The following is a 13162-nucleotide window of genomic DNA, read 5'->3' as shown; positions in this document are numbered from 1 at the left end:
AAAGGAATGTACTTTGCAGGCAGACATCAGAATGTAGAGACAGATTCAATTACATAACATTTACCTGGGCTCTTATGTTCCAGTCTTTCTATTAGATCACCATGCTTAAGCCCAGACACTTTCAAAAGATTGTAGCTGGCCAGGAAAATCTGTTTGCTGGAATGGGAAAAGCTTTGGGTACGTAAACATTCAGAGGAAGTTTTCCTCTGTCTGCTAATTAGAATGAAGAGAAGAGCCATCCAGCTCCATATGGCACCCAAGTACATTGGCACCCTTGAGGCAGAATTACCTGACTCATTTTATGGCTTAGCAAAAAGTGTGACTCTTTTGGAGATTGCTGATGTTCCACACGAAGAGCGGCTTTCCTTTGGGTTCTCACTTGTTTGTTTGGTAGGTTTTTTTTCTTTCTTCCTATGGATCACAGGAAGTACTTGACAATAAGCCAGGAATTGTGTTTCAGAAACTGTACAGAAAACACCTATGGAGTTGTTTTTTCTGTTACTGAACTTGTACTGACCATTAGGAACATTAGAAAAAGTCGTGTGTTACAGAACTGCTGAGGTTAAAATATCTGCTGTTTTTAACAATCTCCATTTGCTGCTGGGCTCAAAATACCATTAGCTGACTCTCTTCAGGGCAGTGAAAGCTCATGTTATCAATTATAAAAAGAAGACTACTTTAAGTCTCTTCTATCCATTTCTGGTAAGTTTTGGCTTCATAAACCAACTACAGGCCATAAATGACGTGATGTCTCGTGTCAACTGCATCTGGAAAACCAAAAATTTAAACTACACAGTGTAAGTCCACAGACACATATCTGTGTTCCTAATCATTCTTACTCATGGCATTTGTGACTATTTTAACTGGCTCAAACACTTTTGACTTTGCCAGGTTATGTTCCTCCTGGTGTGAATAGAGAGATAATGACATTTTTTAAATGGTTGAGATGGAAATAAAAGTATGCCCATGTAACTCGAGAAAACCAGCTACGTGGAGAATTCAACACAAAGATTTTAGCCTGACTTTTATGCATATTCCACATGTATTGAGACACATCTCAGACTTGCCACCTGCCAGCTCTGATTTGATAAAACCCTGCAAGTGCTTGCTACAGCCCCTGGAAGTGCCCAGTAGAACTGGTTAACATAAACCACCTCCATCTAAAAAGTTTACCTAAAAGAGAGCTCACACAAGCAGGCTGTTGGTGCAAGCCAACAAAGCTGTAACATACAGCTGCATTTATCAATTTGCACACTCTCAGGAAACCAAGGTGAATGCTGGGTCTGGAAATTGGAATCTGACTCCTGCACTTCAGGCTGAGGTAAATAAACAAACCTGTGACAGGTCTGGAATACATGATCTCATGAAATTCAATTAGAAGCAGCTGAGCAGTAACACTTGGTATGTGTGCAGTGCCTTTCACTAGATCCTCCAAATGCTTTATTTCATTAAGAGTGCAAGTCCATTTGCTGAAAAGAGTTCAACTAATGTGTCTAAACCTCATTTAAAAAAAAAAAAAATTCTATGAAACAGCCAGGAATCAAATCCAGCCCTTTCTAGCCTTGTATCTTGTCTTTTGCCATAGAGTCCCATTTGAATCATTGCCTTCTGAACTGACACTGGGTGCAGGTGCCACCGGAGAAGGCATGTTAGGCTAAGGAAGGTTTGAGCTTAGGAATCAGTGGCATTTTGCTGTCTACTGCTTAAAAATGTAAGTGATCTTTTCTTCACCTTAATTTGTTCTGGGGCAAAAACTCAAGATTAAAAATTGTGTCTGTTTTCCCTGTGTGCAGCCCAGATGGAGAGCAAGGCCACCAATTCATGGCCACCATGTGGAAGCAGAAGGCAGCTCCTGACAGGTCTTGCACACAAACCGAGTGTGAAATGAAAAACCCTCCCAGGTTACCTCCACTGAAAATGCCAGGTGACTTCACAAGCTTCACTCTTTAGCTACAAACCAACACCCACCTGCTGCAGCACAATTCCTGCAGAGCATGAGCAGGAGACAGACCCTGGGCACTGCTGCAATATTCCCTGCAATGCTTCTGCTTTTCTGCTTCTCATTTTGTGGATTCCCACTTTAGATACATTCATTACAGGAAGCTACACAACATTGGACCTTACCAAGGAAATAAATTCAAGAATGCCACATATGGATTCTGTCTTTTGTTTGCTGGCCAAAACAACAAGACCCCTAATACTTTGCTGCCAATACAAAAACAAGCATGTGCATGCACTAAAAAAAAGGCCTTTTAACTTTTCTCTTAAAATTTCTCTCCCTTTCGACAAGGAACTGTACATTATTTTAAATTGTTATGACACATGACATCCTGTTATCATTCTGTAATCATAATGCGACATCATATCATAATAAAATACACAGTGGTAGTATCAGTTTCTTTTGTGTAAAATTAGACAATATTAACAAGCACTAGGAGCAACAACTACTTAAAGAAAATTGACACATCTTATTTCTTTTTTTTGAAAACATCTCCTGGTCTGTGTTGCAATGAAAGAGGCACTAAGAAGGAGTATTTTCAAAAGTTTTTAAATGTTATTTTTCTATCTATTCTGTCACAAACAGATATGTTGCCATATAATCCACCTGACATTCCATAGTGCACCTTCCAGGAAATAAAGTAAAAATTATGGATGTATTTAAAACTAACTTGTTTGAGCTAACTTTTAGATCAAATATGCCAAGTGCATTTTTGCAGCTTTGTTTGGAAAGTATAATCTTGCTCTCTATTCAAATGTTAAAGTTCTGATCAGTGGCCAGCTCTGTCAGGCAAAAGGAGCTTCCTCATATGTTTTACATCAGTTATTTTTAATCCCATTCATGCAACAGCCAAAGTAAAGACTGGCAGCCAAGCTGAAACCTGCTCCAAGGAAGGCCAAACAATATGCAAACAACCCTTGAGGTTTTTACAAAAGCACAAATCACCAGGTAAATTGGGCTAAACCACATTTTTTCATAAAAACACCAAAAATCTTAGATATGATTCTGCCCTGTAGAAGAAGCCTTCCTAACTTGTGTGGAGGCAACAGAGAGCACAGAAAATGTGCATCATATTAGACTGCCCAGAGAAAGGGCCAAAAGCCTGCTCACTTTACAGATCATTTATTCATTATAATTTTCTGCAAATTAGCCCTAAAATTAGCCCTAAAATAAGTGTTTCATGCAACTCCTGGCTGACCACCACTTAGCTCTGCATGGTCCTTGAGGAAGCACAGTTCTAAACCAATTTGCAGTTTTCTATGACCAAAATAAAGTGCCACAAATTAAATCTATGCTTATCCCAGTTGGGAGGCAAAGCAAAAAAAAGCCCACAACACAGACCCAATATAGAGCTGTCAAAACAAAGTTTTCCTATCATTTCTATGATTAAACTTCCTTTCTTTCTGACATTCATGGTTTTAAAATGAGATGTAAAAAGGTTTATTATTAGCCTTAGTCTTATATTTCAAGATACACAGAACTGTACAGAGCATAACACCATTATTAAGATTTTAGTCTCAGAAAGACAGAACAGGGTAAGGGAAAGAAAGTCAAGTAAGAGCAATATTGGAAAGATTACAGAGAAGGAGGTAACAAGCTGTACTTGTAAGAAGCAGTGTAGAAAAGAATTCATAACTAATGGGAGGGATGCAACAATGGTGACAGACAAAATGAGACATTATCCTGTGACTACTGGTAATCCAAAAAGATGTGTAGGTCTGAATATCTTACCAGACACAATGAGAACTGGGAGGCAAGATAGACAGGGAAAGACTGGGAAAACTTAGAATAAATTCCTTCTTCACTAAAATATTGTCCAGGTGGGTGAGCTCTGAACTATAATGAAGTGGTTTTAAATGTAGCCAAAATTGGAGACACTGTTATTTTATCTTTTCTCTGAGCTGCCAGTTTTGCAGAGTGTTTTGAGTCATTAGTCTCCAACACAAACTAGAATCCTTATGTTTAAATGTAATAAAGTCTTCATTAAATAATTCCATTATGTGTTTTTTTCCACCTACTGTACACATAGTTATGAATTACTGATAGCAAGCCCTAGGCAAAGGCAAGGGGAAGACAGAGATGAAGTGAAAGCTTCATTTTCATTCTTAGGGTGAAGGCTGCTGAACACACAAGATTGATTCTGATGTGTTTACTCACAAGAAGAGCATCATCATTGCATGAATACCCTGGTTGATTTAAATAAAAACTGAGTGATGCATTATTCAGTTCAGCTAACAGAATGAGAATCTGATTTAATTTGAATTAAGAAGGAATAAGGTGAGACAGCAAGAAACAGAAAAACAAGAAACAATCCAAAGTGCAAGCCACAGCTTGATCTCTGTCTCCTGAAGCTCCAAATTCCAGACCTGAGCTGTCTCTGAACAGAGTGTGGGTACACATTCTTTCATTGATTATTCTTGTCCTGTCGCTACTCTGCTTTAAAACAGGGAACCAAAAGCAATTGTGCCATCAAAGTGTGCCCCTTAAAAGCAACTGTGCCATTCAGTCCACACTTGCCTCATAAACTCACCAAGCTCCACCTTAAAAGTCATTAATTATCTTGCATTATTTTTACTGGATTTGAGAACCTTACCACTTACAGTGGCTAATAACCTTCTTCTAATCTCCACCCTAAATTTATTCATAGCCAGTCAAGACTCATTCATTCTCATGCCACTGCTGTTTTTTACCTGACACACTTGTTCTCCTCTTGGGTATTTAACCATGCTAAATTTATGGCTGACACTCAGCATACAAACCTGCATTTACCTCGACTAAATACACCCAAACATTGAAACTCTCTTGTGGTGAACCTCATACCCCCAAACCACAGCACCTTTTACAATTTGACTTCCATTTTCGGGTATAAGTGGATATTTTTCACTTATCTAGATGAGATAAAGTCAGAGCTTTATATAGTGATGACAACACACCTGTCTGATGTATTTTGGACTTATACTTACCTCTATGTGAGACTACAAGGTTTGTATTTATGTCCAAAAACAAAAGAGTAAACCAAAAAAACAAAACAAAGTCATTGCAGAAAGAGTCACACTCCACTTCAGAAACACCAAATTCTCTATTTGTCTAAAGTATATAAATAACATTTATGCCTTGTGCAAATAAAAAGTTGTTCAATGGCTAGGAAATTAACCCTAAGCTGAGGAAAATAAAGGCAACCTTATTTTCCAAAATAAATAAAGCTTATTTTTCTAAAACTGATCTGGTTTATTCATATGAAACAGCCTGACAAAAATACCATTTTGGAAAAAAAACAGCTCAAAAATTCTTCTGAAAGACAGCTTTATTTTCCTCTTTCAAAACAATCTTTTAAGCATTAATTAAAAAAAAAATGTCACACAAATCCAAAGATTTCTCAAAAGTCTCAAAAAAAAAAAAAAATCTTCGTTTGGAAAACTCAGAACTGCTCAGAACTGTTTCAGCTCAGGGTAACACATTCTTTTAATGCTTGCTGTTGTCCATGGGACACATAACCCAGTTTTATTTCCCCTCTAATCAGGAGATATTAATGTGTTCCAGGAGTGTGGAATATGATTCCCTCTGCTAACACACACAGTGAATAAAAACAGAAGCAGCAAGGATTTTATTCTGGCCCATGGACTATATACAAAAAAAAAAAAATATTATGTTAATATATTTTAATATTATAATAACATTATAGTATAATAATATAATAATACTATATTATACAATAAGGCCTATTGTATATATAAGACATATAATAGATCATAACTATATATCCAATAATTTTATATTATAATAATAATACACAAAACATGTATATTTTTTCTATATATTTGTGTGTGTGTATGTTTGTTTTCTTTGGTCCTTGCTTTTTTGTAGTTATCCAAACAGTATAAGTTTTGTTATAAAATACAATGTTGAGACAAAGGTATTCACTAGGGAAAACTGCATTTTAATTTATGGGTATATAGAGAGAATAATCCAGCTTTTGTTTCTGAAGTTCTGCAACTTAAAACACAGCCAAATACATCTATTTCTGGAATAATAATAAAAGCTTTGGCTGACACATTTTATGCCACGTCACAGTCCTGCAGAATTTTATGGCTGAGTTATAAACCTGAAAAATATGTGCTTATAATGGAAATCCTGACAGACCCTCACAGGGGCTCCTGTAATATCTTAAATTTGATTTAAGAGTGGTTTTCAATAATGCTTTCCCAAGCCAGTCTGCTGGGGACTGCTAGGGAAAATGTGATGTTGAGTGTGTCCCATGTCCCCAAACGCAGCTCAGTGTGCTTGATGAGAATGCTGGGGCATCAAGGAAAGCCTCCAGAGCTTCTCTAGCCTGGGGCTGTCAGGTCTCTAATATCAGAAACCCCATAAATGTCAGGGCTAAGTGCACCTTTCATTTAACAAAACAATAAATTGTCTGTCTCTGTGCAATAAATCGCTCATTGCTGTGCCTCCGCAAGGCCTGATGTGATTTGTAAATGACTGGAAATTCTGCTTTGGTTTTTTTTTCCCCCCTCACAATCATGAACCATGCTTCTGGGAACACTGGATTTTTAGAGAGAAGGGAAGAGGGAACCTACATAATAATCCATGAGTCAGATTAAGACTGGAGAAATTAGGATTATAATTTACTATAAACCTGTCCTATCCCCCACCATAAAACCTTCAAAACCTTTATTATGTGAAATGAAGGAACTGAGTCCTTTCTGAACCCTGGAGTGAGACAGGACAGCATAAGAGCTCTGATGGGTGGCAGATATGATGCTCCTGAAGGGAGCTAAGCAGCCAGGGAATGAGAGTGAAGGAGAAATGGTGACACTGGAGAAAAACCAAGAAACAGGTGCTGACACAAAGCACTGTGATAGTAAGGGAAAGACAGAAGTAAAGAAAGTAAAAAAAAATTACAGCAAAAGAAAGACTGGGAATATAGTGAGTAGACAGTCCATCTGAGATGGAAGGAGAAAGGGAAATGAGAAGAACTTGGTCAGCATTTAAGCTGATGAATGTTCTCAGCTTGCCTTCATTTTAATCCTTTCCACATGAAACCTCTGTCGGCTACTTGGTTTGGTAGAAAAGTTACTAAACCAGTTCCATATACCAGAAGAAATGACTGGTGAACAAAGGAAAACAAAACAGTGCAGAATTCTCAATAAATAGGTACATAGTTATGCACAGAAACATTCCTTGCATGGAAAAAAAAATCTAGAGGATCATTGTCCCACATAAGCCCAAGACAGCCCGGATCATCACAGCAGGAAAGAAATCTGAACCCTTCCACCACTTGAAAATAAAAAGATGGGATGAAGAACTTGACAAGATCTCCTTCATGTTTGCTGCAAGGGCTTCTCAAGTTTGTATGAACTTTGGGAGCCACCCAGCAATGTACCAAAAAGTCCCTTGGTATTGGCAAGGTTGGGTAATGCCCCTCTGAGAATCAGTGGCATGATGTTTTCTGAGAGAGCTCTCCAATGGCACCAGAAAAGGATCCTTCCCTTCCATCTGTGAATATCCAAGCTTCCCAGCTGAGTGTGAAAATAGTCATGACAAATAGGAAGAGAAAAAGGAAATTGTAGAGGAATTCAAGAGAGGAAGATGACTCTTTCCCCCATGTATTTTGATTCTGCTCCTCTACAAAATTAAAGCCTTGTTTCAATATGGTTTTAATTTCACAGCCCTTGCTTTAGATCACTCTCTTCTATACACTGCACGTCCTCACGGAGCAGCCCCATTAGCAAACTACATTTATGCTAATGGGCCTGCTTGCAGTGATAATTATCACAGGCCTTGGCCCTGGTCCTGGCCAGTGTCAGCACGTCAGGAGGGGCTGGAAGGCCATTATCACTGTACAATTAGCCTTGTCAGGGCAAAGAGACACATCCTGAAGCTTAAAATGTGGACAGCTGATAGATGACTGTCATTAAGCTCCTTTGCTCACTCCTGGATGGAATAGCCACTGAGCTGTAGGATTCTTTGATGAAAAGGAAAGACCTTGAAGCACAGCCACTGTCCTCCACCTCCTCCCGACCTGTCCAGCTACCCCGACTCCTCTTGTTTCTCATAGCTTCTCTCTCACCCCATCTGTAGCAGAGTAACAAAAGCTGTCTCTAACACTGTTCCTCATCCATCAAGTCTTGCTGGAGAAGAAAGATCCTCAACTCACAGTGCAACCTCACAGGCCCTCTGCTCAGAGACTCCCTCTCTTCAGACACGAGGAGTGCAGGCCCAAACCCACTGGATTTAGGATGCTTCTGGATCAGCTTCTCAGCTGCAAAAATCAACATAGATCCTTTGAACTTCACACAGCCTGTGAGTTCACACAACTGCGAAGTGCAGTGATAAATACCCCTTCCCAAAAAGCCTGGCATGGAGAGAGGCCCCTTCAGGACAAGCCCTCCTTGACCAAGAGAGCTTCAGGAGGGCACAGAGTCCTGGGACCAGAGCAGCTAAACAGGACAGAAAGAAGCAGCAAGGAGGCTTTGCAGAGCCTGTGGCTTGGTGGCTCCTGGAGGCTTCCAGATGCAGCTCTGTGCCTCTGGAAGGGAATCCTTAGACACAGCAATGACTCAAAGTAAGTTGCAATAGCACTCGGCAGACTTGAAGACATGCATCTGCTTCATTAAAATTTGATCCCCAAGTTCCTCTCTCTCTTTCCTTCCTAGAGTGTTTTCAAACATTGTTTTCCTCCATACCTGGATAACTGATGCTCTGCAGGGCTTTAGTTATAGTAATTTGAGAATTCTTTTATATTGAAAAGGTATAAAAAGTAATCCTCTGAAGTACTTGGTTTTTTTCCACAACATTCCATTGTTACCACCAACTTCTGCTTTACCTCATTAGTATTCCAAGGGGTTACAAAAGAATTATTACAGTTCAGAACACAAGAAACAGGTCTGGGAGCCCATGGGGGACACAGGGCAGAAAAGGATGAGGCTAAGACATAGGAGAGCTGAGCTCTCCTCCACAGCCTAGGTGATCACAGGCAAGCTGCCTCATGTTAGAAAGTTTGTTTCCTGACTTTCCCTCCACCTTGACTTCTTTGGGGCAGGAAAAGTTCCTCTGTCCTTGAACAGTGCTCAGCAAGATGAGTGCAGATGTAACGCAAATCAACAGCAGCAGAAAGACACCATGATTGTAAGAGGGAAAAAAACCCAACAGTTAAAGAGAAGATGTGACTGCTCAGGTCTATGTTGAAGTCAGCATGTGTTGTATGCAACATTACAGAAGCAAAACTGCATTTCTGTAAGCCCCTGAGAGAGACAGGGGCCTCAAATTCAGATCCCTTAGATAACCTCAACCAGCGGCAGAGGGTAACCAACCTTTCCTGACTAAAACCCTCCAGACGTGTCTTCCCTTCTTAAAGGCATTTCCACGACAATGTCCTCACCCTCACAGCTCCAAGTTGTGTGTGTGTGTGTGTTGGGGCAGCCCTAGCTGAGAGAAACTGCATCAAACACATTGAAATATCAATGCACACAGCACTTTTTTCTGTTTGTGGAATCTTCCTGAATTATGTGTACCTGTCACACCCTGGCTGAGAAGGATGTGATTGACCCATTGAGAATTCACTTCCAGGCTGTGCCATCCATACAGAATTGGAGTTTCAATCCACTTCTCAAGGAGCCAACACTAAGGGTGTTCATGAAGTATTATTCCCTCCTTCCATACCCCGAGGTCACCAAGGTGGACTCTCTTGCTCCCACTGCAAAATACCTTGATACATGAGCAGAGTTCACTGCTTTACTGGACAGCAAACTCCAGGTAAAATTGCTGTGCTGATCTCAGAGCTAAAAGGTTAAATATTCCTTTCCAAGCAAGGCAGTCCCCATGGAAGTGAGACACCAGGAGAAGCCTTGTGAATCTGCAGAGCAGAAGGGAAGAGCCCCCTTAGACACAGCTGCTGTCTAACAACCATGTTTTATGCAGAATGCTTGGGGGCTACTCTATTTTTATAGCTTTCATCCATAAAATAAGAAGTTAAAGCTTCTGGAAGGAGAACACAATTACCCTACAATGATGTAACATCAGAATAAATTCAACACAATCTGTATAAGCAAAGAGAAAAAGCACCCAAGCCTTTTCCAATTGGCAGTAGATAATGCTTTATAACTGCCCTGTCATCAGCCTTCAGAAGCTATCTCCAGAGCCATATGTGGGTTGGCAAGCAGGCATAGTGGCTAACTAGCTTTGCATCTAGTTGTACAGAAGTAGAGACATATGGAAATGAACAGCCTGGCAGAACAAGTGAGCTCTGAAGCAATGACTTCCATAAATATGTGCCTGCACACTGGCAGATGGAGAAAAGCACAGTTAGGGAGGGACTCTGTCACAACAGCAACTTGATTTTAAACAATTCCTAAAAATCAGCCTGAGCTTCAGACCTGAGGCGTTTCCAGTGGCTTCAGTCCTCTTCTTGCTGGGGAAAATCCTCTCCATAAAACAGGGAAGGTGAGGGTAGAAGAATGCATCTAGCAAAAGATACCAGGAGCTGCTCCAGGGAGCAGAGAACAGGACTGGGAAGTCACTGATGATTTTTGCCTCTTACTACTCTGGCAATTATGCTTTTGGTACCTTGCAGAAAGACACAACCAATCACTGCCCACAGCCTAGAAAAGCAACACGTGGAGAGGCACTCCCAAGCTGCATGACAGCACCTGAAACACGGGCACAGTGGGTACAGGAATGTGGACACACATGTCCATCTTTCCTGCAGTGAATGGGGATTTGTGCCTGTTGCTGCCTTCAGAACTCATTCCTCTGGAGATCACTTTATTTCAAGGCAAATGGTACCTTTCCTGTTTTCTAGTCACTGTTAAATGTGACAGACTAATGGAAAATGAGTATCACTTTAATTCTACTTTTTGGGATAAGGGGACTCCATGTTCGATGATCTCAAAGGTTTTTCCTCTTACTATAGTTGAAACAATTTTTTCTGCACACCCTCAAACCCCACTTGACATGATTACTGTGATGTGGAAGAACATAAATTTAATTAATTTTCAATAAACTAGCATAAATAAACTTCACTAAACTCTCTCAATAACAGGCCAACTTTTATTACAAAGGAACTCCCTTTCTCTTCCTGACACTGCATCAGTTGATATTACATTTCTGATCTCACTACTTTGCACTGCTTGGTTACCACCTCAGATCTCATGTGTCTGTGACACCTCATCTTCTCCCACATTACAGACGTGATCAAGAACAGCAGTAGCAACAATTTTCCAAGAAGTGTCCCTAAATCCAAACCCCACATTAAGCTGAAGCCATGTACAGTGGCAATCAGTTTAGATGCTGCTTCACAATGTAAGAAACAGTAAAGGTAAAAAGATTTCTAGAGAGCTGTAAAAGTAGGCTTTAGAAGCAGAAAGAACAGAAAGCTTAGCGCTAGCTGCAGCTGTAAAGTTTGAAAGTAGAAAAAGTTACAATAGTATAGTAAGCAAAGGTATGAAACTATAGCTTGAATTTTAGGCTTGGCTAAGATAAACTTTAAGACTGCAGGAAAATGTGCTTAGCAAGATAGCACAAGATTTTAAGCTTAATAATGAAGTATTGTGTATTGTTAATAAAAAGAATACAAGCAAGCATTGTGTGAAGCAGATGTACATTTAGTGATTGGATAGAACAACTGTATGTAAGCTTTAGCAATGTGCTGTTGGCTGGAAAGTTTTAAAAATGCTCTGTAACAAAGAAATCTATGCTGCTGGCAGGATGTGAGCTTTGCCATCTTTCAATTGTCTCAACCATGCAATGAGGCTGATGCTGCAATAAAAGCTCAAGGAATGAACTCCAGCAGTCCCATCCTGTTTGTGAAAAACCACTGGTAAGAATTACCATGGGAAAGCCATGACCTGTTTCCACAGGCCTTCCCAGAGATCTGTAAGCTGTGAATCAGGCTGTCTGCTCCACTACAAGGCTCACAGCAAAGCCAGCACAGCCCTGACCCAAGGAGTCAAGGGCCATATGCACTCACAAAGTGAAAATCATGGAGCATTACCTCTGCACTGTGGCACTGGGTAAATGTTTTGCATCAAATAATGACAGCCACTATCAATCAAAGAGTGGAGAACAGATGGGGAGGAGGCTGTGTTGAGAGAAAGGACTCAAACAGGAATATGGATTTTTCTCCCACCTTCCCTGGTCTGGTATCAGCCCTAAATAAACCTTTGCACATCTCCATACAGTCAATTCCCATTGGTGTATTGCAGCACCTCTGGCTGCTTTACCACCACAGCACAGGACATTGACACATCTACAAAATGCTGCAATGTCAGATTTGGGTTCCCCCCACCTCTACCCAGTCCTACAGTCACTTTATCCGCTTTCTTCTTCAGGAAGGTTTAACAACAGACCTGATTCTGGAAAGAAAACAAGCCCTATTCATGATGCTCCTCAAAATTCTGCTCTTCCTGAAGAACAACACAGTGCTAGCTGAATTTCTATGTTTTCTTACTTTTATAAGAACATTTTTTTTTTGTATTTAAGTTGTTAAAAGAGGCAAATGTTTACTTAATATTGGGTCCAGCAAAACAATTGCTGAATCTCCAGGTTTCTCTTCAGTGCCAGAAGATTAACATTACAAGTTGAATTAAGATTTTGTAATACATGCTGTAGGAAATTCACTTAAGGCTGCAGATTTAATGTAAGATAGCAGTCTGTGGGCATGTGTTTATAACAAGCATTTTCTCCAAAATAATCTAAAACTTTAAACAACTTCCAAATAACTCAATGCAAAAGGCAGGCTCCAAATTGCCACTTGTAGTAAACAACCCTAGTTGTTCAAAAGCACCTTTAAAATGGATGTTATGGCCTTCTACAGTGAAAGATGTTGTTATTCTTTGCAAACAATTTTCTTAGTGCCAAGTACTTGTTCTTAGTGCAACACTGAATACCTAAACGTGCCTAAAACCAGCTGTAAAACATTGTGCCAAGGATAGTTTGTGACCCAAATGCAGGAGGATCACCACCCCAGGAGTGACATGAAGGACATCTTTATCTTCCTGACAGACAATTGATGACAGATCTGGCAATGCAGATCCAGAAGGGCTGAAAACCAGTATATATATTAACAGTGAACAACAGAGGAGGCTGAAAAAACACCCTGTGTCCAGCCCCACATTTCACATGGGGGTTTCTTTCCTCACTCGCCCTCACCCCAAAAAACAATCC

The 13162-nt window shown here is 40.1% G+C and overlaps 1 protein-coding gene across 2 annotated transcripts in view; it reads right to left on the bottom strand.

Annotated features, from left to right (window-relative positions):
* The window catches only part of ERBB4 (erb-b2 receptor tyrosine kinase 4), a 575852-nt gene that overhangs the window by 79788 nt on the left and 482902 nt on the right, over nucleotides 1-13162 (bottom strand). The gene's annotated exons all lie outside the window — the stretch shown is intronic.

Source organism: Onychostruthus taczanowskii, unplaced genomic scaffold (genome assembly GCF_017590055.1).
Source record: "Onychostruthus taczanowskii isolate IOZ18803 unplaced genomic scaffold, ASM1759005v1 scaffold37, whole genome shotgun sequence".
Classification (NCBI taxonomy): domain Eukaryota; kingdom Metazoa; phylum Chordata; class Aves; order Passeriformes; family Passeridae; genus Onychostruthus; species Onychostruthus taczanowskii.
Note: the sequence above shows the minus strand (reverse complement) of the source record. Positions and strands in the feature narration are given on the sequence as shown.